This window comes from Symphalangus syndactylus, chromosome 9 (assembly GCF_028878055.3).
Source record: "Symphalangus syndactylus isolate Jambi chromosome 9, NHGRI_mSymSyn1-v2.1_pri, whole genome shotgun sequence".
Taxonomy (NCBI): domain Eukaryota; kingdom Metazoa; phylum Chordata; class Mammalia; order Primates; family Hylobatidae; genus Symphalangus; species Symphalangus syndactylus.
Genome location: NC_072431.2, coordinates 92345062 through 92368210, shown reverse-complemented (window position 1 = coordinate 92368210; position 23149 = coordinate 92345062). Strand labels below are relative to the sequence as shown.

The 23149-nt window shown below is 36.8% G+C and overlaps 1 long non-coding RNA gene across 1 annotated transcript in view; it reads right to left on the bottom strand.

Moving 5' to 3' along the window:
* The window catches only part of LOC134731442 (uncharacterized), an 80409-nt gene that overhangs the window by 25262 nt on the left and 31998 nt on the right, over positions 1-23149 (bottom strand). The window lies entirely within an intron of this gene.

The window sequence follows — 23149 nt, the reverse complement described above, 5'->3', positions numbered from 1 at the left end:
CACCTCAATGATAGTATCTCCTACTGTCGCGTCCACCCATAATGAAGCAGTAAGGTTAAGACTGGTGCTCCTGGCTGGGTGCGGTGGCTCACATCTGTAATCTCAGCACTTTGGAAGGCAGAGGTGGGCGGATCACCTGAGGTCAGGAGTTCGAGCCCAGCCTGGCCAACATGGCGAAATCCCATCTCCCTTAAAAATACAAAAAAAATTAGCAGAACATGGTGGTGCACGTCTATGGTCCCAGCTGCTCAGGAGGCTGAGTCAGGAGAATCACTTGAATTCAGGAAGCAGAGTTTTCAGTGAGCCAAGATCGCACCACTGCACTTCAGCTTGGGCAACAGAGCAAGACTCCATCTCAAAAAAAAAAGAAAAAAAGATCGGTGCTCCTGTCACCAATAAAATTTTCAATGGCTTAGTGAAGAGAGTATCCTCTGGGCCCTCTTGAGAGATAGGGTAGAGGAATGGGTACATATTCTGCACACAATGAATTCACCCCAACATTTCTATATTCCTAAACTTTTGGATTCCTTCCTTCTGCCAGGGCAGTTCTGGCATCTCAACCTCATTGAAAGTCAGCCAGTGCTGAGCCCAAGGTTCATGTTGACTGTTGGAGCTACTCTGCCTGCACAGGTTCACATATTCAATTCAGAATGTCTGGTAAATGTACCCATGGCAATAAGTATAGACATCATCAGTGTTACATTCTTTTCCTCCATGGTCCCACGCGTATATCCAAGATTGCTGCTAACATAAATTACCAAAGTCTTATCATTCTTTTAGAGGCTATTTCTTCCTATGTTAGACTTATAATTGGCCCCAGAACATGATTAGATAGGACTCAAATTATGGATTTACAGATAACAAGGTGTGACTGGAGTAGGGTTAGAGGAAAATAAACTTCCACTTGTAAGGCAGCTGCCCCAGGTTAGTATTAAATGGTCTAACAGGGAGACTGCTAGAACCAGGAAAACATAGTATGCAGAGCTTCATCTCTGCATGAGAAAGGAGAGTTAAAATAAAAAAAAGGTGACTTTGAAGCTGGAGACAATAATTTATGAACTGGCCAATGATTGAGCCCGTGAATCTTTCTTCCCTAGCTTGTGGGAGCCTTTTGAAAGCAGTACTGCACCTTGCTCTAGTATTTTGAAAAGTGACCTTAGTGCAAAGAAATTGTGATGTGCTCTCTCTGTAACAGATGTATGTTTTTAAAACTGAATCTGTTGGACTGGGCACGGTGGCTCACGCTTGTAATCCCAGCACTTTGGGAGGCAGCGGCTGGTGGATCACGAGGTCAGGAGATCAAGACCATCCTGGCTAGCACGGTGAAACCCTGTCTTTACTAAAAATACAAAAAATTAGCCTGGCGTGGTGGCGGGCATTTGTAGTCCCGGCTACTCAGGAGGCTGAGGCAGGAGAATAGCGTGAACTTGGGAGGTGGAGCTTGCAGTGAGCCAAGATCACGCCACTGCACTCCAGCCTGGATGTCAGAGTCAAAAAAAAAAAATTGTATCTGTTTTTATTTTTTAATGTAGAAATCATTTTGGAAGAGAAAAGGTCATGTTAGTTCTGGACCAACACCCTAATGTCTGTGTGTTTGTGGGACAAATAGTTTGCAATTGAATTGGAAACAATGGGAAGTGGTCCTGAGTCTGACAGGTATGAATGAGGTAAAGAATCTGACTACTGTACTCCAGAATCTTCAGCCAGGCCCCATCCTACCTTCACCACCTGTTTCACATTTTCATGAATCTTTCTCATACTCTCCTGGTCAAAATCAATATATTTCTCCCCTCTATTCAATAATATGTTGTATGCTCTCCTTGTCCTGCATCAGTAACATGTATATATAAATGTCATATGTGTGTCTTGCCAAAATAATAGAAAGTTATAAGTAATTGTATTCACCCAGATACTCCACAGGAATGACAGATTGGGCCCTTTGTAGCTTAACGCTGTGTCCTCTGATGCTACCTTTTGCCATACTCAGTCATCTGAGCCTTCCAATATCCTATTTCTTCTTCTTAGGACTTGCTACTTCTACTGGTGGCACCATGACTCCTTATCTTTCAAAAGACTGAGCTTAAATATCATTTCCTCTAGGGTGCTTTTCCTTGCTGCCTCCCTAGACACACCCTACCCATGTCCTCACCCCAGGTGGGTTACATGTTCTCACTATGTGGGCTCATTAAACCATCTACTCATCTACTCTTATTACAGCATTCATTATCTTTTATTTATTTGCTTTTTTGGCTGTTCTTCCTGCTAGACCATAAGACATGACATCACTCACAGAGGAGGAATGCAATTGGTATTTAAAAGACAATTGTCAAATAAATGTTAAAAAATGAATGAAGGCCGGGCGTGGTGGCTCATGCCTATAATCCCAGCACTTCGGGAGGCTGAGGTGGGCAGATCACCTGACGTCGGGAGCTTGAGATCAGCCTGATCCACACGGAGAAACCCCAACTCTACTAAAAATACAAAATTAGCAGGGCTTGGTGGTGCATGCCTATAATCCCAGCTACTTGGGAAGGCTGAGGCAGGAGAATCGCTTGAACCTGGGAGGTGGAGGGTGTGGTGAGCCAAGATCACGCCATTGCACTCCAGCCTGGGCAAGAAGAGCAGAACTCTGTCTCAAAAAAATAAATAAATAAAAATAAAAATAAAAAATGAATGAAAATCTAGATTTGATGTTTGATTTGTCATTTCAGTCTGGCATGTAAAGAAAGCTGCCTTATAGGCAGATCCTTATAAAAGAGCTAGATGAGACAAGGGAATAATGTTTTGAAATCAAACAGATGATTAACTTAAAATGAGATAGAATCAGTAACAAAATAACCACCATTCCATGAAGTCAAATCAGTGTTGTGGAGGACGATCTTGAAAAGTTCTCCAGAATGTACTGAGACAAAAGTAAAAATATGAGAAAATTACAGGATGGAAAACGCAATTTGAAAAATAGTATGATATCAATATATTGAATATGACCAAAGAAACAGAAAAAAATTAATTCAGAATATTAGGTAAGTTTATAAATGAATAAATGATTTTTTAAAAATTTTACATGCCTCTGTTATACAGAATCCAGAAAGAACAAAAACAAGTATGAGTAAATTAATGATATATGTAAGAATATCACCCAGAACGTAATATGGAGAAAAAACAGGATGGAAAACAGAGAGAAATTCAGAAATATGGAGGATATAATGATGACATAAAACATATGCCTAAAAGAAGAGATGAAATAGAGAGAATAAGGGAAAGACAATGTTTCAAAAAGCAATAATTCAAAAGAACTTTCCAAAATTTAGGAAAAACTGTAAATCATCAGATTGAAAAATTTATCAAGTCTTAGACAGATTACATTTCTACAATATACATGTGGCATATAATTTTATAACTACAAAGTCTTAAATCCAAAAAATAAATGGTATAGTGCCTACAAATATATGACAATTAGACTGAAAGCAGATGTTGTGTCAGCAACAATAAATAAAAGCAGGCTCTCAAAATAAATGAATGAACAAATGAAAATAGAAGCTGTGAATATACCTCAATAAAAACAAAAGAAAACTCAAACATATGGAGAAAAAAGTAGTGTGTAAAATTGATAAAATATTTTAGAAAATTTAATTATACATTGCATATAAAAATTAAAACATCATTATTAACTTTACTTATGAGACCTCAGTGGTATTATGGTATGGCTTATTCCTGAAGAGGAACAGTAACTGAAAAACTGCAGACTTAACTAGAAAATAATGAAAGCTAAATATTTATATTAAATGTATCATTAAAAGCTAAACATAAAAATTAAAGCATAAAAATAAATGAATTAAATTCTAAATTGTAAAAGCTAGAGAAAGAAAGACTAATAAAGTAAACCAAAACAAAGCAGTTGGAAGGATATATAAATACAAAAGTAGAAAATCATAAATTAGAAAACAGGAAAACAACAGATATAATAAATCAATATGCTATGTTTTAACAAACAATAGAAAATGACTAGATAATCTAATCCAGAAAAAAGGAGATAGCACAAAAGAATGAAAAATAGAGGAAATAAAAATGGGAAGAGAACATTAAAATCATGAGCAATTTTTACATCTGGGAAGGTAGAATAGATACACTTTTTCCTATTCTTCCAACTCAGTCCAGCTAAAAATCCTAGTTATCATATATAAAGCAAACATAGGAAGAATCTGGACAGTGGAGAGAAGAAGATAAAATGGCTAGGGACACTGGGACCCAAGCAACAACAAAGTGGTGCATTCCCCAGGTTGCATTTGCTTCATATATCCGAGATTTTGAGCTGGAGAAATTGGCAACGAAGAAATGCCAATGAGTGTGAAGAGAAAAAGTACTAACAAAGCCTGCTTTCTCTAGCCAAAGGACTAGGGACAACTGAGCCTAGACAGAAAACCTTAGACAATAACCATTCTACTTTAACCAAATACTGCAGAAAACAACTGTGGTCCCAGCTTTGCCAGTTGTATTAGTCTGTTTGCATTGCTATACAAGAATACCTGAGACTGGATAATTTATAAAGAAAAGAGGTTTATTTGGCTCATGGTTCTGCAGGCTGAAGAAGCATGGCACCATCATCTTCTCAGTTTCTGGTGAGGCCTCAGGAAGCTTACAATGATGGCAGGGGTGAAGGGGGAGTAGGTATGTCACATGGTGAGAGAGGGAGCAAAACAGAGAGGAGGAGGTGCCAGGCTCCTTTTAACAACTAGCTCTCACAAGAACTCATAGAGTGAGAACTCATTCATCACCAAGGGGAAGGCACCAAACTATCTGCCTATATGACCTGAACACCTCCCACTAGACCCCACCTTCAATACTGGGGATTGCATTTTAACATGATATTTGGAGGAGATACATATCCAAACCACATCACCAGCAAAGGCAGTGATAGGGGTGTAGACTTTCACCCACATCAGGCACTCACAAGGCATTCCTAACACTCCATGGGGTGCTGTCAGAGAAGGCCAAGAAGGGAGCTGAAATTTTCATTTCTGAAGAGTGGTCATGGGACTCTCTTCCTTGAGGTATCAGTGGAAACCACGTGGGAAACCCAGACTTCCACCCAGCAGGCAATAACAAAGTGCCATTCCCACTCTATGCTGCAGCAGTGTCAGAGAAGGGCTAGTGGGGAGTCAGGACTGTCATCATCACCCGACAGTAGAGAAGCCACCCTTTACCACCACTCCTGTGGTGTCAGTGGAAGACATACAATAGCAGAAATAAGGCACTCCTACTCCATCCAGCCAGAAAGTTTTAATGGAAGCCTAGTGAGGAGCCAGAAATCCCATCCCCAGCCACCCAGCTGTAATAAGGAGTCATTCCCTCAGGTGTCAAAGGAGAGTGAATAGAGAACCTGGACGTCCACCGTCTATCTTGAAGTAGTGAGGTTGCACCTTCCTGCCTTATTCTGCCAAGTTACTCAGCTAAACAGAAGATTTAAATAAGATGTAGATTCTCAGAACATGATACACAAGATGTCCAGGTTCTGATTTTTAAAATCACAAGAACCAGGAAGATATCAAACTGAGTGAAATAGAAAATCAATAGATGCCACACAAGATGACAGAGATGTTAGAGTTATTTGACAAAGATTTTAAAGAAAAATCCCTTAACAGGCAATTATTAGCACATTTGAAATAAAATGAAATTTGAAATTTAAAAAATGGAAAGATAAAAGATAAAAAGGAGAACTAAAAGGAAATTTCAGAACTGAAAAACATAATAACTAAAATTAAAAAAATCAATAAATGGGTTCAATAACCATTCATTCTGAACAACAGAGAAAATAGACTGAAGGGAAAAAAAGAACAGAGCCTTTGGGAAGCTATGGGATTATAATAAAAGGTCTTACATTGCTATCATTGGAGTCCTGAAAGAAAAGAAGAAATAAGCAGAGCTGAAAAAGTACTCAAAGAAACAACAGCTGGAAGCAACACATAAATATGTACAATTATTATTATTATTTTTTATTTTTTTATTTTTTTGAGAGATAGTCTCGCTTTTTCACCCAGGCTGGAGTGCAGTGTCTCAATCTCGGCTCACTGCAGGCTCCGCCTCCCGGGTTCACGCCATTCTCCTGCCTCAGCCTCTCCGAGTAGCTGGAACTACAGGCGCCCGCCACCACGCCCGGCTAATTTTTTGTATTTTTAGTAGAGACGGGGTTTCACCGTGGTCTCGATCTCCTGACCTCGTGATCCGCCCGCCTCGGCCTCCCAAAGTGCTGGGATTACAAGCAATATGTACAATTATTATGTGTCAATTAAAATCAAATAGAAATGTACTAAAACAAGTACTTTTTTTTCATTAAAAAAGGAAATAATCACTGAACACTTTCAAAATTTGGCAAAACGTTTAACTCTACAGATTCCAGTGCTGAGTGAACCTCAGAGGATGAACTAAAAGAAATTCATGCCAAGATATACTGTAGTCAAACTTCTGAAAATTAAAGACGAAGTCTTAAAAGCAGTAAGAGATAAATGACAACTTACCTATAAAGAAAAAACAATTCAAATGACAGCAGATTTCTCATCAGAAACCATGGAGGCCAAGAGAAAGAGACACAACATTTTTCAAGAGCTGAAAGTAAAGAGCTCTCAACCTAGGTATCTCCATCCAGTGACAATATCCCCTTCAGGAATGAAGGAAAAATTAAGACATTCCCATATGAAGGTAAACTAAGAGATGTTGTTGTCAGTCGAGTTATCCTAACTCCCCACTAGCCCTTCTCTCATATGAACTCATGGAGTGAGAACCCATTCATCACCAAGGGAAGGCACCAAAGCATTCATAAAGGATCTGCCCCACGGATCCTTTGAAGGAGTAACTTTGAAACACCAGGAAAGAAGAAAGACCACAGTAAGTAAAAATATGAGCAAATACATTAAGTTTTCTTAACAATGTTTGATGATGGAATCAAGCATTATAATACTGATGTGGTTTTAAATGTATGCAAAGGAAATATTTAAGGCAATTTTGTGATAAATAAGGGAGGGTAAACATATGTAAAAAAAATCGACTTCTATACTTCACTCAATGTGGTAAAAATGACATCAATAGATTGTGATATGTGTATAAAATGTAATACTTGGATCAACCACTATAAAACTATACAAAGAGATATACTAAAAAGCAATATAGATAAATGTCTTAATCCATATGGGATACTATACAAAATACCATAGACTAAGTGGTTTATAAGCAATAGAAATTTACTTCTTACAGTTCTGGAGACTAGAAAGTCCAAGATCAAGTCACTGGCAGATTTGGTGTGTAGTGAGGGCCAACCTCCTCATAACTTCTCAACAAGGAAGGAACAGAGGGTATCTCTTGGATCTCTTTTATAAGAACACTAGTACTATTCATGAGGGCTTCAGCCTATGACTTAGTTATCTCCCAAAGATATCACTCCCTAATGCCACTCTCTTCAAGTGAGGGTTTCAATACATGAATTTGGCTGGGGACATAAACATTCAGACCATAGAAATAAATAAAAATGAAATTCTTAAAAATTTTCAAGTAACCACAAAAAGTCAGAAAAAAAGAAAACAAGAAATACTAAACAAAAAGAACAAAAAAAAAAACCCCAAAAATGTAAAATGTCACACTGAAGTTCTCATACATCAATAATTACATTAAATGCAAATGACCCAAATATGTCAATTGAAAAATGGAGGTTGGCAGGGTGGACTGAAAAACATGTCCCAACTGTTTGCTGTCTACAAGAAATTCATTTCAAGTGTAAGAATATAGGCATGCTGAAAGTAAAAGCACAGAAAAAGATGTTGTCCAAATGTTAATCAAAGAAAAAGCAGAGTTAGTTGTATTAATGTCAGATAAAGTAGACTTCAAAGCAAAGAAAATTGCCAGAGACAGAGAAGAACATTTCAAAATGATAAAAGGGTGAATCCACCAAGAAGACATAGCAATCCTAAATTTAGGTACACCAAAACAAACAAACAAACAAAAACTGATAGAGCTGAAATGAGAAATAGATGACTCCACAATAATTATTTGAAACTTCAGCACTAATCTCTTAAAAATCGATAAGTAATTAAATAAATGAAGCTGGTAGGGATATAGAATAACACCATCATCCAAAAGTATGTAATCAACATTTATAGAAAATTGCACCCAACAATATTAGCATACACATTCTATTCAAATGCAGAAGGCACATCTATCAAAATAGACTATATTCCAGACTATAAGATAAACCTCAATAAATTTAAAAGAATTAAAATCATACAGAGTGTTTTCTCTGGCCACATTAAAAATAAAACTAGAAATTAATAACAGAAAGATAATAGGAAAATCTCCAAAGCCTTGAAAACTAAACAACACACTTCAAAACAATTCCTGAATAAAAGAGGAATTCTCAAAGGAAATTTTTAAAATGCATTAAAATAAATGAAAATGAAAATGCACCATATCAAAAATTGTGGGACATAGCTAAAGTAGTACTGAGGAGGAAATTTATAGGTTAATTGCTTACGTTAGAAAAATTTCAAATCAACAATCTAAGCTCCCACTTCAGGAACCTAGATTAAGAGCAGAAAAGGAAGAGCAAAATAAACCCAAGTCAAGCAAAAGGAAGAAAATAATAAGGACAAGAGCAGAATCCAATGAAATTGAAAACAGGAAAGCAACAGAAAACATAGAAAGCAATAGAAAACATCTTTACCTAAGTTGTATTCATAACAGCTTTTAATTGGAAACAACTCAGATGTCCTTCAATGGGTGGTAAATGGTTAAGCAAACTAGGGTACATCCATATCGTAGAATATTACTCAGCAATAGAAAGGAACAAACTCGATACATACAATAGCTTGATGAATCTGAAGAGACTTATGCTGAGTTTTCATGGAACAGGAGAGTCAATATTGTTAAGATACCAATTCTCCCCAAATTATTCTGTAGATCCAATGCATTCCTAAACACAACCCTAGCAGGTTTTTTGTTGTTGTTTGAACTTAACAAGATGATTATGTCATTTATGTGGAAATGCAAACAATGTAGAATAAACAAAACAATTTTGAAAAAGAATAACAAATTTCAATATTCACATCTTCCAATTTCAAGGCTACAGTAACTCAGACACTGTGATTTGTATGAAGATATACATATAGATCAATGGAGCAAAACAGAGATCCAAAAAGAGACCCACACACAAATAGCAAATTGATTTTCGACAAAGATGCCAAAACAATTCAATGTGGAAAGAATAATCCTTTTAATAAATGGTACTGGATATTTGAATATCCATACTCAAATAAAAGAATCTCAATCTATAAAAACCTTATTGATGTAAGGTTAGGCAAAGATTTTTTAAATAGAAATACAAAATGCACAAACAATAAAAGAAAAAGATTAAGTAGAATTTATGAAACTACAAATTTGGGCTCTTTAAAAATTGGTCTTAAGAAAGTGAAAAATAAACCACAGAATAGGAAAAGTTATTTTCAAAACCTATATTTGACAAATGTTCTATATCCAAAATACGTATAAAAGTCTTACAACTCAATAATAACTACTCAACCAACTCAATTAAAACGGGTAACGATTTACTTAGACACGTAAGCAAAGAAGATTCAGGGATGGCCAATGAGCACCTAAAAAGAAGTTCAACATCCTTAGTAATTGGGAAAATGAAAATTAAAACTACAGTGGGATATGACTACAGCATATTATGATGGCTCAAATTTTTAAAATCTGACAAGACAAGTGAAGTGAGAATGCTAAGCAACTGGAAGTTCCGTAGATTGCTGGTGAGAATGCAAAACTGTACAGGCATTCTGCAAAAATCTGGCTGTTTCTTATAAAGTTATAAATATGCTTACTATAGAATCTAGCAACCCACTCTAGGCATTCACCCAAGAAAAATGAAAAGTTGTATTCACACAAAAAAATCTGCACACGAACGTTCATAGCAACTTTAATAGTCATCCCAATGGGAAACTACACAAGTACACCAAACAAACTTTTGTACATCCGTACAATGGAATACCACTCAGCAATAAAAAGGAAGGCAAACAACAGCTCAGTGAAACAACAGGGACTCACATTAAAAGCACTGTGCTAAGTGAAAGAAGCCAAACCAAAATACTGTGGACAGTATCATGTCATTTATATGAAATTCTAAAAGGGAAAATACTATCGTTGTAGAAATCAAATCAGTGTTTGCCAAGGGCCAAGGGAAGGGGGAAGGGATTGACTGTAAACGACATAAAGCAACCTTTTTGGGGTGATGGAAATGTTCTGTATTATGAAGATGAATATATTTATTTCAGTCATCAAATTTGCATTTAAAATTTATGAATTTTACTTTATGTAAATTATACCTCAATAAAGCTAACGCTCTCTAAAACAAAACAAATAAGCCAAATTATTCAGTTTTGATCAGATAACCACAGAGGAGAGATATAATTATTTCAAGTAATTTTGTAACACACTCTGACTGCATGTACTTAGTGTTATTTATAAAGACAAAAAAATCTGCAAAGAAATATTGAACTTTAGTCCATATACTTATTGTTAGCAGTACTATTGGTACTATAATTTTGAAATTATTTTAGGCATATTGTAGGATAAAGCAAATATTTAATATTATTAAGAACCAACATTATTCCAGTGTCATAGAAAAAATAGTCCAAGATAAAATGAAAGAAGTTGAGGAAAAACCCATGCAATGATAAGTTTGAAATGGAGATATCAATATGAGGTCCTACTTTTAAAAAATATAACTATTAGCTGTAACCCATGAAAAAGCCTAAAAAGAATAATACTGCAACAGCAATTAGCACACTTAATGTTCAGATCTTAGTTTTAAAATACAGTTCCCCACTTAGAAGGAACTAGTACTTGGAGAAATGGCTCCTCTAGATCTTTGGATAGAAAAGAGCAAGATGAGCCTGGGACAACTTGTGATAAAAAGCAAGAAAAGGCTCAATGGTTGGGGGGAGTCATATTAAAAAAGACACAGTGACCACACTGATGTGGCTCCTAAAGGTAACATTTGGGACAATTTAAACATCAAAAAACTATATATAAAGGCTGTAAGTGATTAGAACACTTAAAATAATTTTTTAATCAAACAGTTCATACTAATACTCTAAAAGAATACAAAAAAGAAAAATAGAAAAAGAGAAGGGAGATGTCGTCTTTACAAAAATATCACCTAACAAATGTAAATAGAATGGTAAAATTTAAAAATTACCATTCTGCAACCCCAAGTACAATTATTCATACAAATTTTATTAATATGTCTTATAAAACCATTAAGGGCCAAGTCATCAAGGAACAGAATATGACAAATACTACCCTATCATTTACTAATTAGAAAAAAAACATATCTTAAAATTGAGAGATCTGTAAACCAGTACCTTAACAAGTTGGTCAAACTTAGCATAAGTCACTAATAGTTGCTAAGAGTATTACACTTTGACATAATTGGCCCTCTGATGTGACTACAATGGGACTGAAAACATCATCTATGAAGTATTATTGCCAAAAATGTTTACTCTGAATCCTATCAAAAAGCCTCTAGACCCAACCAACAATTTACAGAAAATAGATGGAACAAATAGTCAAGCTGTTAGCAAAAGAAAAAATAAATAAAGTCATTCTTGGACAATTGGTGGTAATTTAAATATGGATTATGTATTAGATATTACAGAATTATTTATAATCTTTTAGGTGTTCCAACACAGAGTGGACTATGTAGGAAAATTCCCTTATTCTCAGTAGCTGCATGCTGAAGTATTTAGGGTAAATCTCATGCTGTCTGCAACTTTCTTTCATATGATTCATGGGGGGAGATACACACACACACATGCTACATACTCGCACACACACAAAGTGTATGAGAGTGTATGAGAGAAAGAATATGTGGCAATATGTTAACCAGCGAGATCTGGATGCAGGTTAATATAGATGTTCATTATTGTATTATTTGTTTAATTTTTCTGTAAGTTTGTTTTTAAAAAATAAAAAGTGATTAAAAATTGTTCCAAGGGAAAGCTATACAGATAATTTTTTTTCAATTGTAATGCTGAAAAAAAAACAGTTTTTATTGCAAAATGACTAGCTTGATTATATGTTCTTTCTTTGACAACACGGAAAAGGAGTTAATCCATTTCTTTCTGACAGTATATACTTCCTAGCTTCCCCATAACTATTGACAATATCGCTAAATTTCTTTCTACAAATGTGAAAATTGGTTATTGTTTATATAAAATAGAAATGCAAAAGATAATTAGTATTTTATAATTGTTCTTTAAACAAAATTAATATGTTTTCATAAACTCCATTGTAAGAATGCTGTAATTCTCCACATTTTAAAAAATTTAATGACAGCCACTGAAAGAATAGAAATACAATCTATAGATTTGAAATTAATAAAGTGGGGGCTGGGCACAGTGGCTCCCACCTGTAATTCCAGCACTTTGGGAGTCTGAGGTGGGAGGATCACTTGAGGTCAGGAATTCGAGTCCAGCCTGACCAACATAGTAAAACCCCGTCTCTCCTAAAAATAGAAGAATTCAGCTAGGCCTTGTGGTGTGTGCCTGTAATACCAGCTACCCAGGAGGCTGAGGCAGGAGAATCATTTGAACCTGGGAAGCGAAGTTTGCAGTGAGCCCAGATCGTGCCACTGCACTCCAGCCTGGACAACAGAACTAGACTCTGTCTCAAAAAAAAAAAAAAAAAAAAGGAAAGTGTTACAGAATTTTTTATCAGTCCAATGCAGGGAAAGATATAAAAAGACATAGCTGAACTTGAAAAGAATACAAACACTCTCTGAACCAGAAACTGAAAGAAAATTCAAAGCTGCTACCAGTGCTAAACCCACAGGCCTTCTGAGCTCTGGCATGGAAGCAGGGTCTGAGGGTGCCAATTACCTGAGGCAAAAAGGCCAGAAAGAGAACCATTCAAGACAAGGAATCATAGAGTCAGATTCAAGACTTAATGCCTGGAATTGGGGTAGGGCTGCCCTGGCCATGAAAGGGAATGGGGTTAGGGGAGGAGGGATGAGAAATCCCCAACAAACTGTGACCAAAAAGCATGTGGTTACAGCTTTTAGGAAGCGATGGGCATAAGGAAATTGGAGGACACAGAAATAGACTAAAAATGGAAACCAACTGCCCACTGGCTCACACCTGAATCTGCATTATGTCTCTATCACAGAACTTAAGAGCTCATTATATTGTGTAAACCTAGTTCTGCATTGGGAAGCCATGTGTCACAAGTAGAGGCAACCTCAAACCTGAGACCCAGAGAGAGAGAGAGAGAGAGACCTTTCCACCCAAAATGAGACTGCAAACTAAATTCCAAAACATAAGAAAGAAAGAGAGTGAACAAAGTCAATAATCATAATTTTTAAATGAAAGTTTTAAAATCAGTGGGTTTCAAATGTACATGAAAAAGTAATAGCATCTATTAGAAACAAACAAAAATAATGAAACAGTTACATGAAAAAGTAATAGCATCTATTAGAAACAAACAAAAATAATGAAACAGTTACATATGAAACTGAAAATGACAGTTTTGAAATAGAACCAAATATTTCAGAAATGCAAATATAAAGTCAATGAAAGTAATGTGACACAGTAAGTTAGAAAAATGGAAGATGGTACTGAGGAAGTTCCACACACAGTACAGAAATAAAATCACATGTTCAAATGAAAGAGCAATTATGATGCATATAGAAGAGACTGAGAAGTTCCAATACATACATAGTAGGTGTTTCAAAAGAAAAGATAGAAGGGAACAGTAGAGATAAGTTACATATTTTAAAGTTTGCAATATTCAGTAGAGATAAATGGACACATCATAGAATAATAAAATAAAGAATCTATTAAGACTCTATAAATTGTTTTAACTACAAACCAACAAAATTGCTTCAAAGAAAATATACAAATTGCTAATGAGCACATGAAAAGATGTTCAACATCGTTAGTCATTAGAGAAATACAAAACAAAACCGCAAGATATAATTTCACACTCATCAGGATAGCTATTTAAAAAAATGAAAAATAACAAATGTTGGCAAGGATGTAGAGAAATTGAAACCTTGTGCATTGCTAGTGGGCATGCAAAATGATACAGCTGCTGTGGAAAAGTTTGGCAGTTCCTCAAAAAGCTAAACATAGATTGTACACCCATGTACATAGCAGCATTATTCACAGTAGCCAACAGGTAGATGCCAACCCAAGTGTTCGTTGAAGGATTAATGGATAAACAAAATGCTGTATGTACATACAATGGAATATTCAGCCACGAAAAGGAAGAAAGAATTAAAACAAGCTACAGTGTGGGTGAACCTCAAAAACATTAGGCTAAAGCAAATAAGCCTATCACCAGAGGATAGACACGCATTATTTCACTTATATTAGGTACCTAGAGTGGTCAAATTCACAGATACATAAAGTAGAATGATGACTTGCAGGGACTAGTGGGAGGGGAGATGAGGAGTTACTGTTTAATGGTACAATATTTCAGTTTTGCAAGATTAATCATTCTGTGGATGAATGGTGAGATGGTAGCAAAACAATGCAAATTTACTTGATGCCACTGAACTGTACATTTAAAAAGGCTTAAGATGGTAAATTATAAGTGTATGATATTAAAATGTTGTTTAAAAAGCTAACACAGAAATACTATATAATGGCCGGGCGCAGTGGCTCACGCTTGTAATCCTAGCACTTTGGGAGGCCGAGGCAGGTGGATCACGAGGTCAGGAGATCGAGACCACAGTGAAACCCCGTCTCTACTAAAAATACAAAAAATTAGCCGGGCGTGGTGGCGGGCGCCTGTAGTCCCAGCTACTTGGAGAGGCTGAGGCAGGAGAATGGCGTGAACCCGGGAGGCGGAGCTTGCAGTGAGCCGAGATCGCGCCACTGCACTCCAGCCTGGGCGACAGAGCGAGACTCCGTCTCAAAAAAAAAAAAAAAAAAGAAATACTATATAAGCCATCAATTTGACTCCAAGGTATGTACCCAAAAGAACGAAGGCAGGAACTAAAAAAGATACTTGTATGCCAATGATCATAGCAGCACAACTCACAATAACCAAAAGATGGAAACAATCCAACCGTTCCTCAAAAGATTAATGAACAAAGAAAATGTGGTATGTGCACACAATGGAATATTATTCAACCATTAAAAACGAAGTTCTGATAGATGCTACAACATGAATGAACCTTAAAGACATTATACTAAGTAAAATAAGCCAGGCACAAAGGACAAATATTTATAATTCCACTTACATAAGGCACCTAAAATAGGCAAATTGATAGAGACAGATAGTAGATTAGAAAGTAACAGAGACCAGAAGGAAGAAGAATGAGGAGTTTTTACTTTATGGTTACAGAGTTTCCATTTGGGGCAATAAAAATGTTTTGGAAATAGGGTTACACATCATCATGCATATAATTAATGCCACTGAATTGTACACTTAGAAATAGCTAAAATGGTAAATCTTATGTTATGCATCCCTTATTATAATAAATTTATATATAGCAAAAATTGACAGAGATATAGAGAAAAAATACATATCCAGAATTATGGTGGGAAATTTTTACCTGCATCTATCAAAAAACATTAGTGGACAAAAATTTTAAAGGATATAGTACATTTAAACAATACAACCAAACTGCTTGATAGGATAGATGGATGTGGTGTATATAAACAGTGCTCCCAACAAATACATGAAATATAAGCCTTTTTTTTCTTTTTCTTTTTTTTTTTAGAGACAGAATCTCACTCTGCTGGCCAGGCTTGAGTGCAACGGCATGATCATAGCTCACCACAGCCTTGAATTCCTGGACTTGAGCATTCCTCACACTGCAGCCTCCTAAGTAGCTGGGACTACAGGAAGGTGCCACTATGCTCAGCTAATTTTTTAAGCTTTTGTAGAGATAGTGTCTCACTGTGCTGCCCAGGCTGTTTTCAAATTCCTGGCCTGAAGCAATCCTCCTGCCTCAGCCTCCCAAAGTATTGGGATTACAGGTGTAACTCAAAACACCGGCTATGAAATATATTCTTTTAATGTGCACATAGATTATTCAGAAAAGTTGAAATTCATTGAATATTCTTTGCTGATATCTGGTCAAAGAATTAATAGCATGTAAATTGTAACCTCTGACTAAAATACAATACAATTAGAAATAAACAATAAAGATTATTTAAAAGGAAAATTTCCCTTAAGCTTCAATATTTGAAACCTTTAAAATGTAATGAGGCTATTACAATAGCATAGTCATATATTAACACCTATAAAAGTACTATATATCAAAATTTATGAGATGCAGCTAAAGTGGCATTTAGAGGTAAATTTATTAGAATCTAATGGATATATTAAAAACTAAATGACTGAAAATTAAATCTTCAAATCAAGATATTATAAAATAACAAGAATATTCTGAAGAAAACAAAAAATATGCAATAAAGATTAGAATAAAAATAAATGAAATAGAAAAAGAAACAGCAGAGGGCATTCACAGTTGCCTTTTAACATTGATATTCTAGTCAAAACAATAAAATAAGAAAAATAAATATATGACACAAGAATTGGGAAAGAATGAATGAAACTGTTTATATTTTCATATTCCATTATTGTCTACAGTAGTCCTTCCTTATCAGCAGGGGATACAGTCCAAGATCCCCAGTGGATGCTTGAAACCACAGACAGTACCTAACTCTATATATCATATGTTTGTTCCTGTACATACTTACCCATAATAAAGTTTAATTTACAAATTAGGCATAATTATAAATTAATCTGGGTGGCCAGATTCCCCAGTTTCAATTACCCACAATCAATCAAAGTCCAAAAATAGGTGAGTACAGTACAATAAGATATTCTGAGAGAGAGAGAAAGATCTCATTCACAAACTTTTTATAACAGTATATTCTTATAATTGTATTTAGTATTAGTTATTGTTAATCTCTTATTGTGCAAATCATTCTAATGATCTTTTACAAAGAACACCAAAAAAACAATACTGAAGGATAGAAAAAAAAAAAGACGTAAATTAATGGGAAAATTACCAACTCCAAAGATTGGAAAACTCTATATTAAAGAGTCTGTAATTATCTTTAAATAAACCTACAAATTAAATACAAACACAAAGTCTTACCTGACAATTTCATTGAAGTTGACAAAAGACCAAGAATTTCAAAGACAAATTTGGAGAGGAACAAGACGGGGAGGGGGTATATTATATAAAGCAATAGTATTTAAGACTGTCTGGTATTAGCTCAGGGTATTAGCTCAAGCAAGTAGAAGTGAGAGCTCAAAAGTAGATCTATTCACACATGGAAACCATATATGACAGATGCATGAGAATAAACACACCATTCAATACAGAGGGCTGGGGAGGGGAGGACATGGAGCAAGATGGCCAAATATAACCCTCCAGCAGTAGTCTCCCACTCCCCTGAAGGAACACCAAATTGAACAACTGTCCACACAAGAAAGCACCTTCATGAGAACCAACTCTTAAGTGCATGAACACAGTACCTTGTTTTAACATCACAACATTTAACATCATAACAAGAAAAGAGACACTGAAGAGGGTAGGTAAAACAGTCTCGAATTTTTGTCACCACCCCTCCTCCATTCCCTGGCAGTGACTTTGTGGCACCAAGAGAGAATCTGTATGCTTGAGGGAGAGAGAACAAAATAATTGTGGACTTTTGCATTAGAACTCAGTGCTGGCCTGTCACAACAGAAGGCAAGATACGGCAGAATTCAGCTGGCATCCAAAAAGGGAGCGTTTAGACCAGCCCTAGCAAGAGGGAAATCATTCATCCCAGCAGTTGGAACCTGAATTTGGGCTAGCCCCACTACTGTGGGCTGTAGGGCACTGGGCTCCTAAATTAATTTGAAAGGCATTCTAGGCCACGAGGACTTCAATTCCCAGGCAAATCTCGGTGCTATGCTGGGCTCAGAGCCAGTGGTCTTGGAGTACACATGACTTAGTAAGATACCAGCTGGGGCAGCCAACGGGGTGCTTGCATGACCCCTCTGCCAATCCCAGGCATCACCACCTACAGCTCTGAGAGAGACTCCTTCCTTCTGCCTGAATAAACGAAAGGGAAGAGTAGAGAGAAGTTTGTTTTGCAACTTGGACACCAGGTCAGCCACAGTATAATAAAGCACTAAGCAGAGTCCTAAAGCCCAGAATCCAGGCCCTAGTTCCCAGATGACAGAAGGGAACCCACTGCCCTGAATGGAAAGACCCAGTCGTGGCAGGATTCATCACTTGCTGACTAAAAAGCCCTTAGACCTTGCATAAACTTCAGCAGTAGACAGGCAGTAGTTGCCACAGCCCCTGAGAGAGACCCATTACTGAACTGGCTTTGGGTGTAACTCTCTACATTCCCAGCTATGGTGGCCACGAGGAGAGAGTCTTTATGTTTGAGGAAAAGAGAGGGAAGAGTAAAAAGGTTTTTGTCTTGCAGCTTGGGTCCCAGCTCAGCCACAGTAAAATAAAGAACCAAATAGATTCCTAAGATTCCCAATACCCAGGCCTAGCTCCTGGATGGCATTTCTAGACCCACCCTGGGCCAAAAGGGACTCTGCTTCCCTGAAGGGAAAGACCCAGGCCTGGCAGGATTCACCAACCTGCTGAGTAAAAAGCCTTTGGGCCTTGAATAAACATCAGTGGTAACCAGGCAACAGTCACTACAGGTCTTGGGCAAAACCAAGTACTGTGTTGGTTTCAGGTGTGACCCAGCACAATCCCAGCAGTGGCGACCATGAAAGTTCTTGTGTCACACTTCCCTCAAGTCCAGTCAGTATAGCATGGGGAGATAGACTCTGTTTGTTTGGACGAAAGTAAGGGAAGAGAATAAGACACTCTGCCTTTTAATCCAGGGAATTTTTCTAGATCTTACCCAAGATCACCAATGTGGTACCACTACAAGTCTGCAACAGCCACAGTGATACTGAGCTTGGGGTGTCCTCTAATGCAGATATAGCTACAGTGACCAAAGACTTAGATGACAACACTCAATTTCATTTGAATACCTGAAAAGTATTCTCAAGAAGGATGCGTACAAATAAGCTAAGATTGCAAACATTAGAATAAATACCGAACTGTTCAATGCCCAGACACAAACATCCACAAGCATCAGGACCACCCAGGAAAACATAACCTCATCAAACAAACTAAATAAAGCACCAGTGACCTATCCAGGAGTGACAGAGATATGTGACCTTGCAGGCAGAGAATTCAAAATAGCTGTTTTGAGGAAACTCAATCAACTTCAAGGTAACACAGAGGAGGAACTCAAAATCTATCACATAAATTCAACAAAGCGATTCAAATAATTTTTTAAAATCAAGCAAAAATTCTACAGCTAAACAATTCAATTGAGAAACTGAGGAATGCATTGGAGTATCTCAATAGCAGAATTGATCAAGCCAAGGAAAGAATCAGTGAGCTTGAAGACAAGTTATTTGAAAATACACAGAGAAAACAAAAGAATAAAAAATAAAAAAGAATGAAGCATGCCTGCAAGATCTAAAAAATAGCCTGAAAAGGGCAAATCTAAGAGTTATTACCTCAAGGAAGAGGTAGAGAGAGATATAAGGGTAGAAAGTTTATTCACAGAGATAACAGAAACTTTACAAACCTAGAGAAATATATCAATATTTAAGTACTAGGTGGTTATAGAACAACAAGCAGATTTAACCCAAATAAGACTACCTCAAGACATTTAACAATCAAACTCCCCAAGGTCAAGAATAAGGAAAGGATACTAAAAGCAGCAAGAGGAAAGGAACAAATAACATACAAAGGAGCCCTAATACATCTGGCAGCAGACTTCTCAGTGGAAGCCATACAGGCCAGGAGAGAGTCGCATGACATATTCAAAGTGCTAAAGGGAAAAAAAAACTTTTATTCTAGAATATTATATCTGGCAAAAATACTTTTCCAATATGATGGAGAAATAAAGACATACCCAGACAAACAAAAGCTGAGGGACTTCATCAACAGCAGACCTGTCCTACAAGAAATGCTAAAGGAAGTTCTTCAGTCTGAAAGAAGAGGACATTAATGAGCAAAAAAAAAAAAAACCAAAAACCCTGAAGGTATGAAATTCACTAGCAAAACTAAGTACACAAACACAGAATATTGTAACACTGTAATTGTGTTGTGCAAACTATTCTTACCTTAAGCAGAAGTACAAATAGATGAATCTATAAATCCATAAAAATAATAACTATACAACTTTTATTTTTTTTTATTTTTTTATTTTTATTTTTTTGGCTTTCTTGTTTTTTTTTTTTTTTTAGCTATCTTTTTTTTTTTTTATTATACTTTAGGGTTTTAGGGTACATGTGCACAATGTGCAGGTTTGTTACATATGTATCCATGTGCCATGTTGATTTCCTGCACCCATTAACTCGTCATTTAGCATTAGGTGTATCTCCTAATGCTGTCCCTCCCCCCTCCCCCCACCCCACAACAGTCCCCGGAGTGTGATGTTCCCCTTCCTGTGTCCATGAGTTCTCAGTGTTCAATTCCCACCTATGAGTGAGAACATGCGGTGTTTGGTTTTTTGTCCTTGCGATAGTTTACTGAGAATGATGTTTTCCAGTTTCATCCATGTCCCTACAAAGGACACGAACTCATCATTTTTTATGGCTGCATAGTATTCCATGGTGTATATGTGCCACATTTTCTTAATCCAGTCTATCGTTGTTGGACATTTGGGTTGGTTCCAACTCTTTGCTATTGTGAATAGTGCCGCAATAAACATACGTGTGCATGTGTCTTTATAGCAGCATGATTTATAGTCCCTTGGGTATATACCCAGTAATGGGATGGCTGGGTCAAATGGTATTTCTAGTTCTAGATCCCTGAGGAATCGCCACACTGACTTCCACAATGGTTGAACTAGTTTACAGTCCCACCAACAGTGTAAAAGTGTTCCTATTTCTCCACATCCTCTCCAGCACCTGTTGTTTCCTGATTTTTTAATGATGGCCATTCTAACTGGTGTGAGATGGTATCTCACTGTGGTTTTGATTTGCATTTCTCTGATGGCCAGTGATGATGAGCATTTCTTCATGTGTTTTTTGGCTGCATAAATGTCTTCTTTTGAGAAGTGTCTGTTCATGTCCTTTGCCCACTTTTTGATGGGGTTGTTTGTTTTTTTCTTGTAAATTTGTTTGAGTTCGTTGTAGATTCTGGATATTAGCCCTTTGTCAGATGAGTAGGTTGCAAAAATTTTCTCCCATTCTGTAGGTTGCCTGTTCACTCTGATGGTAGTTTCTTTTGCTGTGCAGAAGCTCTTTAGTTTAATGAGATCCCATTTGTCGATTTTGGTTTTTGTTGCCATTGCTTTTGGTGTTTTAGACATGAAGTCCTTGCTCACGCCTATGTCCTGAATGGTATTGCCTAGGTTTTCTTGTAGGATTTTAATGGTTTTAGGTCTAACATATAAGTCTTTAATCCATCTTGAATTAATTTTTGTATAAGGTGTAAGGAAGGGATCCAGTTTCAGCTTTCTACATATGGCTAGCCAATTTTCCCAGCACCATTTATTAAATAGGGAATCCTTTCCCCATTTCTTGTTTTTGTCAAGTTTGTCAAAGATCAGATAGTTGTAGATATGCGGCATCATTTCTGAGGGCTCTGTTCTGTTCCATTGATCTATGTCTCTGTTGTGGTACCAGTACCATGCTGTTTTGGTTACTGTAGCCTTGTAGTATAGTTTGAAGTCAGGTAGCGTGATGCCTCCAGCTTTGTTCTTTTGGCTTAGGATTGACTTGGCGATGCGGGCTCTTTTTTGGTTCCATATGAACTTTAAAGTAGTTTTTTCCAATTCTGTGAAGAAAGTCATTGGTAGCTTGATGGGGATGGCATTGAATCTATAAATTACCTTGGGCAGTATGGCCATTTTCATGATATTGATTCTTCCAACCCATGAGCACGGAATGTTCTTCCATTTGTTTGTATCCTCTTTTATTTCATTGAGCAGTGGTTTGTAGTTCTCCTTGAAGAGGTCCTTCACATCCTTGTAAGTTGGATTCCTAGGTATTTGATTCTCTTTGAAGCAATTGTGAATGGGAGTTCACTCATGATTTGGCTCTCTGTTTGTCTGTTATTGGTGTACAAGAATGCTTGTGATTTTTGTACATTAATTTTGTATCCTGAGACTTTGCTGCAGTTGCTAATCAGCTTAAGGAGATTTTGGGCTGAGACAATGGGGTTTTCTAGATATACAATCATGTCATCTGCAAACAGGGACAATTTGACCTCCTCTTTTCCTAATTGAATACCCTTTATTTCCTTCTCCTGCCTGATTGCTCTGGCCAGAACTTCCAGCACTATGTTGAATAGGAGTGGTGAGAGAGGGCATCCCTGTCTTGTGCCAGTTTTCAGAGGGAATGCTTCCAGTTTTTGCCCATTCAGTATGATATTGGCTGTGGGTTTGTCATAAATAGCTCTTATTATTTTGAGATACATCCCATCAATACCTAATTTATTGAGAGTTTTTAGCATGAAGGGTTGTTGAATTTTGTCAAAGGCCTTTTCTGCATCTATTGAGATAATCATGTGGTTTTTGTCTTTGGTTCTGTTTATATGCTGGATTACATTTATTGATTTGCGTATGTTGAACCAGCCTTGCATCCCAGGGATGAAGCCCACTTGATCATGGTGGATAAGCTTTTTGATGTGCTGCTGGATTCGGTTTGCCAGTATTTTATTGAGGATTTTTGCATCAATGTTCATCAAGGATATTGGTCTGAAATTCTCTTTTTTGGTTATGTCTCTGCCAGGCTTTGGTATCAGGATGATGCTGGCTTCGTAAAATGTGTTAGGGAGGATTCCCTCTTTTTCTATCAATTGGAATAGTTTCAGAAGGAATGGTACCAGTTCCTCCTTGTACCTCTGGTAGAATTCAGCTGTGAATCCATCAGGTCCTGGACTCTTTTTGGTTGGTAGGCTATTGATTATTGCCACAATTTCAGAACCTGTTATTGGTCTATTCAGAGATTCAACTTCTTCCTGGTTTAGTCTTGGGAGGGTGTATTTGTCGAGGAATTTATCCATTTCTTCCAGATTTTCTAGTTTATTTGCATAGAGGTGTTTGTAGTATTCTCTGATGGT